Source organism: Vulpes lagopus, chromosome 7 (assembly GCF_018345385.1).
Source record: "Vulpes lagopus strain Blue_001 chromosome 7, ASM1834538v1, whole genome shotgun sequence".
Classification (NCBI taxonomy): domain Eukaryota; kingdom Metazoa; phylum Chordata; class Mammalia; order Carnivora; family Canidae; genus Vulpes; species Vulpes lagopus.
Genome location: NC_054830.1, coordinates 91,921,919 through 91,937,034, shown reverse-complemented (window position 1 = coordinate 91,937,034; position 15,116 = coordinate 91,921,919).

The window sequence follows — 15,116 nt, the reverse complement described above, 5'->3', positions numbered from 1 at the left end:
CATCTCTGGCTGTCGGAGGCAATCTTCCAATGAAAATAATTGGACAGGCCACAGAATAATATGATCCAACTTTCTATTTCCTTTTTGCTACAACCACTATTCCAGCATTGTAACAGGGACGTTCCCTCATGTCCAAAATAGTAAGAAAAAAAGAAGAGAAAACGGCCTCTTCTAGGAGAGTTTCCAAAAAGTGAAGAAGTTTCACATAAGTCTTGGTTTCAGTTAGTAGCTTTGTACTTGGAAGCAAAACTGTTAGTAAAAACACACACACACACACACACACACACAGAACCAAAAGCTTTTAAGAGTTTTATTCATGAAAGGCAGAGAGAGAGAGAGAGGCAGAGACATAGGCAGAGGGAGAAGCAGCCTCCCTGTGGGGAGCTTGATGAAGACTGGATTCCAGGACCCCAGGATCAGAACCTAATCAAAGGCAGATGATCAAACACTGAGCCACCCAGGTAGGCCCACAGAATCCATTTTAACTTCTTTTTTATTCTACGCTCTCTTCCTTTGTCATCATTTCCATTCATGGGTTTAATGGGATGGAATGGCTTGTAAATAACTGACTCATATATCCATTTTCTAAGGAATAGTTGCACTTGGATGTCTACCATTAACTGTGGGAGGTATTTATTGCTTCTGTTTTGATTCCCAACATGTCTGCTCCCAGCGTCTGCTGAGAGATTTCATTTTTCCCTTTTGTCATTATACTATTTAAAACAACTGGTATCAATTGAGTGAGATTATTGCTTGGAGCTTGGTTTTTCTACAAAGTTCAATGATACAAAGATTTGGATTTGTTATGTCCACCGCTCTTCTGACCACAACACATCTACTGGTTTAGAGAAAGTCTATTTTTTATTTATAATGTGAACAACATAAAAATGAATGCGTTGTAAAATCCATTTTTTCATCAGGGTATATAATTAGACTTGGTTCCGCTTTTCACTAAGAACCAAATAGAAGAAGAAGAAGAAAAAAAAAAAAAAGAACCAAATAGAAGAATTGTCCTATAGAAACACTTAATGAGCAAAAGTAAAAACTGGAATAAATTTAAAGCTCATACTTCTGTCACCTAACCACGAAGTGCTTAGGGGGCTCAGCAAAGTAGGTCAGTCATTGACAGCCTGAGGACCTCCGTGCTTTGCCTGCGGGCTTTCCTAGAGGGTCCTGAAGGAGGAGCAGGCGCCTCTGCAGTTCTGCTCCCATGGCCCCCCAGGCACAGCGGCCGTGTTGGTTGCCCTCCTGACAGAGATGGATGCTCTGGAGTCCCTTCCCCACAACCAGTCCCGAACACACACAGGCCCGACCATCTTCCTTCCTGGGCCCCCGGGGCTCCCGGCTGCGATCAAGGCTGGAGAGGAGGTGCTGGAGGCGGCCTTGCTCCCCCCAGCCTGGCTGCGCTCTGCGCCCAAGAGGCTGAGGATGTGCTGCAGCAGCTGCAGGTGCCAACGGGTGCTTCGGGTCCTCTGGATTCGGGGTGTTCTCTGGTCCCCAAGAAGCTCCGCAGCAGGTGCACCCCGGAGGCGCGCTTGCGGGCCCGTTGGGCTGAGCGGTGGGCCTGAGGGTGTGCGCGCCTCGGGCGGGGCTCCGGCTCCCAGGCAGGGGTCCCGCGGGGGAGCCCCAGGGCGGCAGCAGCAGCCTCCTCCTGCCGCCCAGGGATGGGGCCCCGCAGGCCGGCGGTGGTTGTCCCTGCGGCCGCGGGGGCGCGGGGGGCGTCTCCGGCCGCTGTGAGGGACCCAGGCTGCGCGGGGCGGCCTGGGGGGGCGGCTCGGGGCCGCGGCCCGGGTCCCCGCAAACCCGTCCTGCCGCCCCGTCCGCGCCGAGCGGGCGGTCGGGCGGCGCTTGGGGGGGACCCCGTGGCCCGAGGGCGTCCTGCAGCCTGCGCTTGCGGGCTTGGCCTGGGTCCTGGCGCCCCTTAGCCAGAGGACGGGCCGCAAGACGCGGTTTCCCGAAGGGATTTGAGCCTCGGGCCGCGCGCGTGCGGGCGGGTTTGCAGCTTCGGGGTCGGGGTGCGCCCGCCGGCGGGGCCGCGAGGGCTCGGGAGGGCGGGGGGGGGGGGGGTTGGGACGGGAGGGCGGGGCGACAGTCACAGGGAGACTTGAAGACGGAGGCGACTGGAGGGGCGGTTGGGCATAATGCCCAGGGACCCACTGGAAGAAGGGGTGATGGGGCTTTGGGACAGTGAGGCGTTGGGAGGACAGGATCACAACCTTGGGACGTTGGGGAGATGACTGATGGGGTGACTGGTGGGAGTTGGGGTGACGGGAACACGGAGCAATGAGGCGCCCAGATAAGGGCACGATGGGACAATGAGAGATGAGATGAGGGGACGATGCGCCACCACGCGACGTGGCGAAGGGGGGATGGGAGGACAGGACGACAGGACTCCCCTGCAGCGCAGTGAGGGCGCGGTGGGCAGTGCCAGTCACCAGCCAGCCTGGTCCCCAGGGTCGCTTGGAGGATGGGGAGCGCCCAGCAGGCGCCTTCCTGACTTCCAGGCAGATCTGCGGGGGCAGGGAGGGCTGCAGGCAGGGCCACAGGAGGGCCACCTGCAGACCAGGACCCTGGACTGTTGGCCCAAGGCCCAGTCACCTGCGCCCACTCCACAAATGTCAAGAACATGTTAAGAGCAAAGGTTAAACACAGAATAGCAAAACTCTTCCTTAGGAAAATATTCAAAACATAATATTGTAAGCAACTTTTTCAATGACATGGAAACGACACTATTTACCTCAAAACAACAATGAATAGAACATAACCTTTCTACCATGGATGGAAACCACCTCAGAGATCCATGCAAGATGACCTCCTTTCTTTTCAGGTGAGAGATCTGATTTGACATTTTCTTCAGTCTCTGTGACAATCTTATATACTTTTTACTTAACTTGATTAAATTGTCAGAGCCATTTGAGAAGTTGAGTCTGCCTGTGCAGACAGGATGGAGGGTGGCACCTAGCAATGGCAGGTGGCACCTAGCATAGATTTGGAGGAACACCAAATTCTCCCATCTTGAGAGTGGGGGATCCCCAAAATGAAAGAGGAAGGAGCAGAAAAGCAGGAGATAGTAGGACATAGATATGAGCTGGAGGTCAGACTTGAAAATGGATGTTGTGCTCAAGAGGGGCAGACGTGTGTGAAATGTCAGCCAAGGGGACCCACAGGCATGTCTGAGCTCAGGAAGACCTAGTGTATAGGAAACCGTGGCTGAGCAGTTTCAGGAGAGCCGGAGGCTGCCACCACATGGCAGGGAGTGTGGGGAGATCTGGATGTGAAGCAGGAACCCACAGGAAAGAGAGCTTCAAACCATTTGGGTTTGAACAGAAATACAGGAGCAAGCTGATGCCTGCAGGTGCTTGTGGGGCTGAGGACAGAGAAGGTGGAAATTCAACACACGTGATGTTCCCTGCCTTTGAAGGGAGAAGGGAAATGTGGGTCCGGATTGGAGAACAGAGGTCACCGATCAGTACTAAGCATCTGACTGGAGCCTTCTCTACTTGGAATCATCCCTCTGTCGGGTGTCGCAGAGGTCTTGCACCCAGGGGCAGTGCACCATCTGAGGCTTGGGATGAGGAAGAGGGATGGTCTTTCATAAGTGAGGGAAGGTATAATGCCAAAGTGGGATTGCAGAGGAGCCAAACTCCTTGTCTCGGGCAGATCAATTCTATGCAAGCAAGTTCATCAGTGCTGAGGCTGAAAACCCTGGGGATTGCAAAATGTAAATGAACTTGGAAGACTTTTTAAGAAAATTGAAATGGAACATCTTCTGAATAGTTAAGAAGTACAAGTGTTTTTCATAGGAAAAACAGAATTTTCCCAGTCATGTCGATAAGGACTTTGTGTAATTGGGGGATAGGAGTTAATATTCATCCCATGAATTAGTAAAATCAGATAGCAAATTGGGAGATATTTTTCTTAATGAAGAAAAATATCCCACCTGGAAACCAACCACAGTCACATACTGAATACGTCTTCATACGCAGAAATATTTATCATAGTTGTCAACATACAGAAATATATTGTACTAGGAAATAGATCTTCAGATTGGCATATGGTAAAGTGTCAGATTGAAAAAGTTTAAACATTTAATGAGTCTGGATTCAGCAGTACATCCTGTCTTTCCTCATCAGCTCCTGTCTGACTGATCTGACACACCCACTTTAACATTAAAGTGTTTGTGGATTTACTAAGAAACTGGGTAAAATGGCCTATTGCTTTGAGAATATTTTTCTCTTGCGGCAGCCTTGGTGGCTCAGCACTTTAGCGCCACCTTCAGCCCAGGGCCTGATCCTGGAGACCTGGGATCGAGTCCCATGTGGGGCTCCCTGCATGGAGCCTGCTTCTCCCTCTGCCTGTGTCTCTGCCTCTCTCTCTCTCTCTCTCTCTCTGTCTCTAATGAATAAATAAAATCTAAAAAAGGAAAAAAAAATTAAAAGAGAATATTTTTCTCAAAATAAATTTAATTGAAATAATATCCTTCTGGTGTCCTTTCAATGATAATAAAAAAAATAAAATAATTTGGCCCTGGAATCAAGTAAGTTTATTTTTCTTCATTAAGAAATGAATGGGGCACCTGGGTGGGTCAGTGGCTGGGCACCTGCCTTCGGCTCAGGTGGTAATCCCGGGATCCAGGATCAAGTCCACATCAGGCTCCCTGGACAGAGCCTGCTTCTCCCTCTGCCTATATCTCTGCCCATCTCTCAGTCTGTGTCTCTCATGAATAAATAAATAAATAAATAAATAAATAAATAAATAAATAAATAAATCTATTAAAAAAGGAAGTTCATGTGAAATCTCAAGAATTAAGGAAAAATATTTTGACCTTGGAGACACTGAAATTTAGTGAAGTTCACTGGTACATGAAATCCATCAAGGGGCTAATTTCACTGCCCTCATTCTTACTGGTTAGTGATAGTAGGACAGATTAATGCAAATATTTAGAGCAGGCCACAGGTAGGGAAAAACTGGTTAATGGTCTCCAGCATTTTTTCAAAACCTGAAGAATGAAAATTATTTTTAAAATATATTTGGGCTGATACGCTGTGGGGAACTGAACACTATCATCTTCTTTCTGCCAGTCTCCTATCCTCCTGTTTCCTTTCTCATTATTACTCAAGATTTTCGATGGGGCTATGGTTCCCCTTCTTTTTTTGGACTCAGTATCTGTGAGCACAGATATTAGGTCTTTTTTTTTTAAGGAAAGGTGTTGAGAATAGCTATACATGACAGTTTCATCTCCGCCATGGATGATTTGAACTGGAAATATTTAGGCACAACCTCAACTAGTGTATCACAAGTGCTCAGTGAAAGATGCCCTGAGTCTTAATGCAGGCTGCTATAACAAAGTACAATAGACTGTGTCTTATAAACAACAGAGATGTATTATTTGTCAGGATCCCAGAGGCTGGAAGTCTAAGATCAGGGTGCCAGCATGGTTGAGTTCTGGTGAGAGGCCTCTTCTAGGTTGCAGATGGCCAACTTCTCTTTGTATCCATGCCTGGTAGAGAGCAGACAGAGGAAGCAACCTCTCTTGTGACTCTCATAAAGACATTTATCCCATTCATGGACCTCCTCCCTACACCCTCATGTAATCCCAATTATCTCCCAAGGACTCCCCCTCCTAATACCATTACACTGAGGGGTAGGGTTTCAATATGAATTTTGAGTACACACAAATATTCAGTTCAGAACACCCTGATAAGAAGATCCCCAAATATTGTGGTTATTGTGAAATTTTATTAGAATATTATTAATTTTCCACGTTCATTTGGGGATGAAGAACATATTTTTTGATGCTGACTTCATTTTCTTATGGCATATTAATTGCTTACTCATCAAATGTTATAGTGCTACTCTGAGCATGATCCCCAAGGACCTACCAAATTCCATAGACTTCACCAAAGTCTTTAGCAACAATGATACTGATGCTGATAATGATAGCAACTACAAATACTTTGCCCTTGTAGGGGACCCATTCATCCTTTCAACATGTCTATGTCTAAATAGCACCTGTTAAGAGTTAGATAAATAAAACAATCTAGTAAACCAATAGCAAATCCAGGTTTAAAAACCTACTATCTTAGGTTCCAAACTCCACCTCCCCATCCACAGCATTAGACAGCTGTGCAAACTGCATGTAGTGAATTAACACTTATTTTCTGGAACACCTAGGCTTCTAATGCATCGGTGTTCCCTGTCTCATACCTCACTGATTACAAATTCTCTCTCTTGTCATTAATGTGTCTTCTACCTCCTAATACATTCATGCATAGACCAAATGACAAAATATTTTTATTATTTTGTATAGTCGAATGAAATTATCAACTGGCAGTTATTTCTCAGAGTCTAAAATATGACCAACAAGTGTAATAATTCTATTGATAATTATAACATAACCATACTTGATATATCTCAGATGGCTCATTGAATTGTTTAGTTAATTCTCACCATAATCTTGTGAGAATTGTGAGACACAAGATCCATGAGAGTCCTGACCCCTGCATTAGAGTGGGACTGAATTACAAACATTTCAGTGACTCCTGTATAGACAACACTGAGCTAGTGGCTCTTATGGATTAAAAGGTACAAATTCTTACGCTACCAATTTAGGTGAATACGGGAAATGATTGGGAAAATATAAGATGCCATATACTAAGAGGTAAGGTGTGAGAAGTGGAGCAGAGCATCACCAGGGCCAACAGCAGAGAAACTAAGGAGTCAGAAAGGCATGCTTCTCCTGGACCCCGGTGAAAGCAAGCACGCGAGGCTCCGGCGATGCGCCCCAACGGCCAGCAGGGGGCGCGCCAACTCAAGGTAAAGGCTCACCTGGCGCCGCCCACCAGCGGGACCCCCGGCTGCCGGGGACGCTCTCCAGGACGACCGCAGCTGCTCCGCAGGGACCGGGGTCTCGACCCAGGGGAGGGGCCCGGGCTCCGGGGTCGCGTGGGACCCGGGGACCCGGCAGGCTCTCCCCTGTCGGGCCTGACCGCGGGGGACTGTGCTCCGCGGGGCCGCGCAGCAGTTGAGCCCGGGCGCCGACCGGGGCGTTTCCTCGGGATGCTCCGCGGGGGCGGGGAGCGGGCAGCCGGTAGGTACGTTTGCAGACCCAGGCTTGTCTCTGCCGAGAAAAGATAGGAATGCGGGGCAGGGGATACGCATCTACAGTCTCTGGACGCGAATCTCTCTATATGATTTTATGAAAATGCAGAAAGTTAATTTTTCCTACAACGTTGAAGTGTTTGAAAAATATTGAAAAGTAGGTGTATTAAAACTCAGATTATTTTAACGTTAAATATTTTATTTATGCCAAAACCAGAATTGATCATTTCCTGGGCTTTGTTGAAAGCAAATTGGTCAATATTTTCGGAATTATTTCTTTGCTTATTTTCATCTGAGAGGGGTGTCATTTGAGAGAATTTAGTTTACTGGAACTGTTTTGGAGAAACAGCATATACATATCCGATTTATATTAATTCATCTTTCCTAATTTGTTTCCAAATTACAGGAGGCATTCTTCCTTTCTCACAGTTTGAAAACGTGATTTTATGGCAGGCCAACATTTTGATATCGTTTCTTTGGCTGACAACAATGATAGCCATTTTGTTGGCACATTTTTAGGGTCTGTCCCCATTTTGACAAAATCAAAATTTGCATCAAGTGCTTTTCTGTTTTGAGACATACACCTCACTATCATCGGTAAGCAAACCATTCTGCTTTATAGGAGTATTGTGTGAATGGTGTTTGAGATATTTAGCAAGTAAATAAATTTCAGTGTCTGGCAAAAAATTTGTAGACCAAACAGAATTTGTCAAAATCTAATTTCGCTGCCACTCCTACCCCCGCACTTGTACGACTCTCTCTGGCTTGTATAATTACAAGATCAGTTCTTATATTTATTTAAAATTTAATATTTTATTCCTCAAGGATTTTTTATCATTAAATTTTATTTTTAAGAATATTGCATTAAATAAAAAGAATATTGCATTATTCTTATTTTCTCCACTACTAAGTCACTTGACACACACCCTTTTGATTTGTGTGTAAGGCAAGTGCTTAACTCAGCCTGACCTAATAGCCACACTAGAAGGGGTTTTTGAAGTGTTGTGATTTTCCTTGGCTGAAAATTATGTCTGAAAATCAGAGAACATCCCCTTTCCCATCCCTCACTATATATATATATGTATATATATGTGTGTGTATATATATATATGTATATATATATATATACACACATTATCTTTGTACCATTGTTTTGCCTGTACCTTAAACATTATCTCCACAGGTGGTCTAAAACTAAATGAGGATGAGGGAAGTGTTTATGTCATTTCCTTATACATTTCACAGCAACTATTATTTGGCAAACAACTTGCTAAGGATCACTTTCTCCAGAAAGATCTTCAAGTGTGCTGTGTGATTTCTCTTCTGTGGGAGGCACTGCTGTAACCGTGTAGCCAGGGTTCTGCTCCTGCAGGCAACCCTATGTACTAGTGTTCCTGTTTGGGAAGTGCTAGATTCCCTGTTCACTAATCTTTTTTTTTTTTTTTTTTTTTTTAAGATTTGTTTACTTATTCATTCATGAGAGACACAGAGAGAGAGGGGTGGGGAGAGAGGCAGAGACACAGGCAGAGGGAGAAGCAGGCTCCATGCAGGGAGCCTGACATGGGATTCGATCCCGGGTCTCCAGGATCATGCCTGGGCCAAAAGTGGGGCCAAACAGCCCACCAACCCGGGCTGCCCCCTGTTCACTAATCTTAAAAACAACTGCGAAATTGCCAAGTAGTTGATTAAACTATGTGGTGCCCAAAATACAAAATTAGGTCAATCTGTGTGAACTGCCATAGAAAGATTTCCAGGATACATGTTACACAGAAACATCAAACTATACAGCGATGCCTTTGATATTACGTTTATGAAAGCATATCCAAATAAATACATTGGTTCTGCAGAGATAGTTTGAGATGCTGATCTTTCAACTTTATTGGATAGGGGCCACCTTGAGTCTGTCTGTCCTCTTAGATATTTCTAAGACCCTGGGGCTCTCAGAAGCTCTGGACAGTGTTACTTGCCATGGGACAACTTAAGCAAAGTCAGGCCTTAAATGTGTATCAAGCACTTACCTTTTAATTCTATTCTTTATAATCTTGTTATTAGTATATTTGAATGTTCCTCATTAGTAAATGACTCTGGGGACTTAAATTCTCAGTTCTCTTTATTAAATATCATAACTATTATTGTCATTGTTACTTCACGGAGCTGCAGCATGCTGAGAAGGTAGGTCCACTCCAGCAGGCCCAAATCACATGGAGCCCTTTGAAGATATTCTGCCGTAGAGGCCGTGCATGGGGGATCTGAGGTTCTGAGGCTTCTCCTTGGCTGGTGGCCTCAGAAGCCCCAAAGTGGAGCTCTGCCTGCCAAGCAGTAAAAGAGGAACCATGGGAAGAGTCTCTCTGGCATGGAAGGTGCAAGTTTCCTGGGATGTCCAGAAAGCTCCACCAGAACCTCATCTGTGAGGCTAAATCCCCAGCTTTTGTCTTCCATAAGCCATAGAAACAGAGCACAGCTTCCAGATGTGAAAGTGGGCAGCCTTCAGACTCCTTCCTGATGGCTCTGTCTCAGGCCATACCGAGTGAGCCTTCTCTCCAGCTGCCCCACCCCCCACCCCACCTTCATTTCTCAAATGGATCTTGAGTACCAACTAAATGCTAAGTACCTCATGCTGGTGATAGAGCAGTGAGTCCTAGTTCTGGAAGAAGTAAGTAAGCCAAAAGTCACCACATAGACTAAAAAAGTATGCCTGGGAGAATGAAGGCAACTTTGCCAGCTGCAAAATTCAAAGGACTCACCCTGCGAAACTTTTTTCACTCTAACAAGAAAGGAGGAGGAGGAGAGGCCTGGCATACAAATTTTTTGAGTTTGGTGAAGATCAATTCTCCTCTAATGGCTATTTGTTTAGTGAAGGGGCATCTGGTACATCTGCTGAGGTTGGAGGAACAGAAGTTTGTCAAAGTGGAGAATGTTTGAAATAGATCAGTTAGGGACAAAAGTTGACCATGGAACAATGATTTAAGCCCCAAGAAGCAGGAGCTGTGTCAGTTTTGTTCACTTGTGTGTCCTAAATGCACAGAGAAGGAACTCACCAAATATATGGGTGAATAGAAGTCTGAACTCCATGTGGTAGTGAAGAGGCCCCTTAACTGATGACCATAGAACTATGGTGGTAGCACAATATACTTGATTGGGTGGCTTTATCTAGTAGGTCTCAGTCAGGTCAGGTATGGAAGAGGCAGGAGTTTGGACTTTTGCCAGGTAGGGATGATGAAATAAGAATGAAGTGAGGGTGTTTAGAGAGTTACATAAGTGATGGTCCATGAAGTCTATTAGTTTGCTAGGGCTGTGATAGCAAGTACTCCCGTGGACTGGGTGGCTGACACCACAAATTTATTTTCTCACAGTTCTGGAGACTTAAAATCCAAGATCAAGGTATGGGCAGATTTGGTTTCATCTGAGATCTCTCCTTGAGATGCAGATGGCCAACTTCTTGCTCTTTCTTCACATAGCCTTTTCTCTGTGTCTCCATCTTCTTATAAGGACACCAGCCATACCGGATTAATACTCACCTGAAGGGCCTCATTTTAACTTGGCCACCTCATTAAAGACTTTATCTCCAAGCACAGTCACATTCTCAGATACTGGGGGGTTGGGACCTAAATATATAAATTCTGCATGAGCAATGGCAGGGGTGTGGGTGGGGTGGGCACAATTCAGCCCCTAAGATCTACCATGGAGAAAGAGAGACCAAAGAGCAGAGGTGGTTGATGGACAAGGAACAACTGTAAGGACCAGCAGACTGTAGTTCCTGACTAACTGGCCTTGGAAGGACAACCTGGAAAAAATAAAGGCAGAGGTCAGAAGGTGAAATGCTAGACTGTATTACTCTACACAATGCGGAGCAGCTCCCAGTGAAAAGCAAAGATCTGTGAGTCAGGCATGACTTGTCACAGGACCCATGGCCAGTCCTTCAGCATGTAAAGCTACCACCTCTCCTTGGATGGGTAGTGTTTACCCGTGGAAGCCTAAGAAAGGTCACTGTCTTGAAAGTCACCTCCTCTGAGTTCTCTAACCCTGGATTTTCTTTTTTTTTTTTTTTTTTAAAGATTTTATTTTATTTATTTATTTATTTTATGATAGTCATACAGAGAGAGAGAGAGAGAGAGAGAGGCAGAGACGCAGGCAGAGGGAGAAGCAGGCTCCATGCACTGGGAGCCTGACGTGGGATTCGATCCCGGGTCTCCGGGATCGCGCCCTGGGCCAAAGGCAGGCGCCAAACCACTGCGCCACCCAGGGATCCCAACCCTGGATTTTCTACCTGTGTGGTTACTCATCCTGTCTGAAACTCAAGTTAGGAGAATCAAATTTTAAAATGTAATGTTCACTATTAATTATGTAATAAAAAGCAGACATTAATCTTCCCAGGCTTGAATTGCTGTGTAAGTGTGCACCTGTCTATAGGAGATAAAGGTTGCTTCTCTAGGCCTGGATATGCGGAGTCAAGGCAGGTAAAGAGACTGGAGGAGAGGCAGGATGAGTTAACATTGACCCAGCCCTCTTCTCTAGGTGGAAATGGTACAACAGGTGGCTCAGGAGCTCTTCTCTCTATTTCATGGGGACTCCTCCTTTTTGGTGACTCCACTTTTTTTGTGGCTCTTCTTTTTCAGCACTCTACTCAGCCCTTTAGTGGCATTGATCCTGACCGACCACAAAGAGGTAGAAGACTATGGAGAATCCTTTAGCATGTTTGGCCATGGTGGCTTCAGTGGGCTGAATAGCGGTCCCAGGTGAGCCCAGGAAAACTGCACCCTTGTCACAAGTTCTATAACCTGCCTGTGTGCATGCATGCATGCACACAGGCAGGTTATAGAACATGCACTGTGTGTGTCCTGGAGAAGATGCCCCATGACTCCACCAAGTATAATAATCACAGAGGACACCTCAGGCCTAATAGGCCAACTGTTCACATGGAGTATGAGATATTGCACAATGTCCTAAAGAATGGCTGTAAAAAAAGGACTTACCCAAAAAGGAGTTTGGCAGGCATTGTTTTTGTGCTCAAAGACACCCTCCTCCCTCATCACCACCTGTTCCGCACACACGAACACAGATACATGCCCTCTGGACAAGGTGGGACCAAGGTCCACATCACCTTGTCACCAGCCTGAGTCAGGTAGTCAGGGAGAAGAGCAGGAGAGGAAGTGGCTTGATTATTGGTGATGGGGACATTCTCATTCTTTCTCACCCAGGGGTCCTTCCATCCCTTCTTCCTTTGTTTCTCTCCTTTACACTCACATAACCCCTAACCCTTCCTCACTCTCCCCTCCCTTTCCTACAGGTGCTACAGCATGAATGTTCCCCTCACTGACAACCATGTGACCCATTTGCCCTGCACTGATGCTGTGGAGCCAGGCAGCGGCTCAGTGAGGAGGGGCTTCCTTGCCCAGGGTGACTAACCAGCAGGGAGAATTTATTTTTGAGTTCAAAGTTTGTTTCAAAACAGATGAATATGACAGATATTGCCCACCTGCAAGTAGCACTGACCATAGTCTCAGGCCTTAGCATGTCTACTCAGGACCTAGCTTAGCCAGACCTCGCCCCCACGCCCGCCTGCCTCCACTCAGCACTCACCCAGTTCTGTGCCCCACCATGGCTGCCTCTCTAACATCTGAAAAAGCCAAATTCTAAAGGAAGATGATCCTGGCTCTGAATCCCTTCAGACCTGGGCTGCCTGGTGGTCATGGCTCACATTTCAAGTCCCTCTTTAAAAAAAAAAAAAAAAAATTATTCATGAGAGACACACAGAGGCAGGGGGAGGGAGAAGTTCACATTTCAAGTCCCTCTTTAAAAAAAAAAATTATTCATGAGAGACACACAGAGGCAGGCAGAGGGAGAAGCAGGCTCCCTTCAGGGAGCCCAATGTGGGACTCGATTCCTGGACCCCAAGATCACGACCTGAGCCAAAGGCAGATGCTCAACCACAGCCACCCAGGTGTCCCTCATGTCCCTCATTTTGAATCCAGTTCCCTTCCAGTGGCTAGAAAGTCACACGAGTGTTACTGGAAGACACATGACCTTTCTTCCCCAAGCTTGCGAGTAGTATTTTCTCCTTTCCCTCCTAGCCTTGCTAAACCCTTTCATCAGCTGCCCTTTTAGCCACTTCCTGTCAGGAGGAAACAGCAAGAATGTACCGTGCTTTGGCAATCCTAACCCACCCCAGGTCCACAGTTCCGGACAGAGCTCCACTGCCACCAGCATTTTACCAAAAGACACTCCCAAGTCCTGTGTCCCCTCCTGGTCCATAGCATGTCCTGTGTGGGGAGGAGAGGAGACAGGATTGCTCTATGTTTTGATTAAGGCTGAGAAATAAGCCATGGCACCCTCTCTCCAGCTTTCATTGGGAAGGGCCTGGGATCTTGGGTGCACATGGAAGCCATGCCTCACCAGAGATTCTTGGTCATAGATTTTTTTTTTTCCTTACACTCTGAACTCAGGGCTTCCCTACCTCAAAATGTTGAAGAATAGTTGACTCACCGACACAGTGCTTTGCAGATGGTTTCACTTTATTATCTGAGCTACATCCTCTTTCTTGTAACTCAGAAAGCTGTAGAGAGTTGTGAGGCTCAAGAAAGGAGGGGATGTGCCCAAGGACTATCACTGATAAGGAGTAGAGTCATACTTGAGCACAAGACAGATCAGGGACCTCTATTTTCTTCTCCATTCCACAGATGACAGGAGAGAAAACTGAGGCCAAGTGAGTTGTGTGAGTTGGAGTCCCTTCCCTCCAGTGGGGCCAGCTCAACATCTTTGCAAGTGGTTGGTGTTAAATCTGTATGAAGTCCTAGACAAGCGTCATCTATGTCCTAAATATTTGGGTGCTACTTGAATCCCCAGTCTCCCAAAGGGAGCCCTAGATCTTTTTTTTTTTTAAAGATGATTAATTTATTTAGAGCATGAGCCAGAGGGGCAGAGGGAGAGGGAGAATCTCAAGCAAACTCTGTGCTTAGCACAGAGCCGAGCCCTACACAGGGCTCAATCTCATGACCTTGTGATCAGTGCCTGAGCGGAAACCAAGAATTGGTTGCTTAACTGACTGCACCCCCCACATAGCCCAGGAGCCTCAGATCTTGACTGTATGATAGGAGATGTGCTAGCTCCCTATGCAGAGAATGTAGGAAAATGAGAATTGCAGGGTGGACAGACAAGCAAGGCAGAGGGGAAGCAGAGCAGGGACTCTCTGTGAACCCACGCTCTAGAAGGAGGGGCTCGTAGGCACTTGATCTGTCCTGACAGCCCACAAGCACCTCCGGAGAGGGGATTGTGACATTTATTCAGTGCTGTGGGTATACAATCTCACACAATCTAGCTCTCTCAAGAACACTTAAACATGGCTAAAAAGTGTATGTATATAAATCTTGTGTTATTCTTGTGACTAAAGCAGAACTGTCAACTTTTAGTGCATGTGTGGAATCTCAGAGAATGTACACCCGTGTCTTTAAGGTGGAGAAGCCGGGGTTATAAACATACAAATATTCAGTATTTCACCTTCTATCCCTCTCAGAAAAGATGCTGAGCCCCCACCTCCAATGTTTATTTTTATTTATAATATATATACTACAGTTATAAAATACTCAGCATGTTATAAAGTATATGTTGGGAAGAGAAGTTTTAAAATGGATAAGTAAGCCTATGATAAAACATTTTTAAATTGTATTATTATTATTATTATTATTATTATTATTAAAGGGACATCATGATTTATCCTCAAAAAATACACATACATGCTTCTAGGAAGACATGACAATCTGCGTCAATATGTGCTGTGCTATAAGGAATATCATGATATTTCATAGAATCCAAGTAAATGTTAAATAGGAAACTCTGAGAAGAGGTAAGGATGACATAAACTCTGACAAGCTCAGAGCATTCTCATTAATGTGACTTAGTTCCCAAGTATCAGGTTCTGACTTTCTTGAGTCAAATTCCTGAGAATAGCTATCTGATTGGCTTGCCCTGGTTTTAATCAGCCATTGACAGCAGCGATGTATCTTGCAGATCCTGAATTC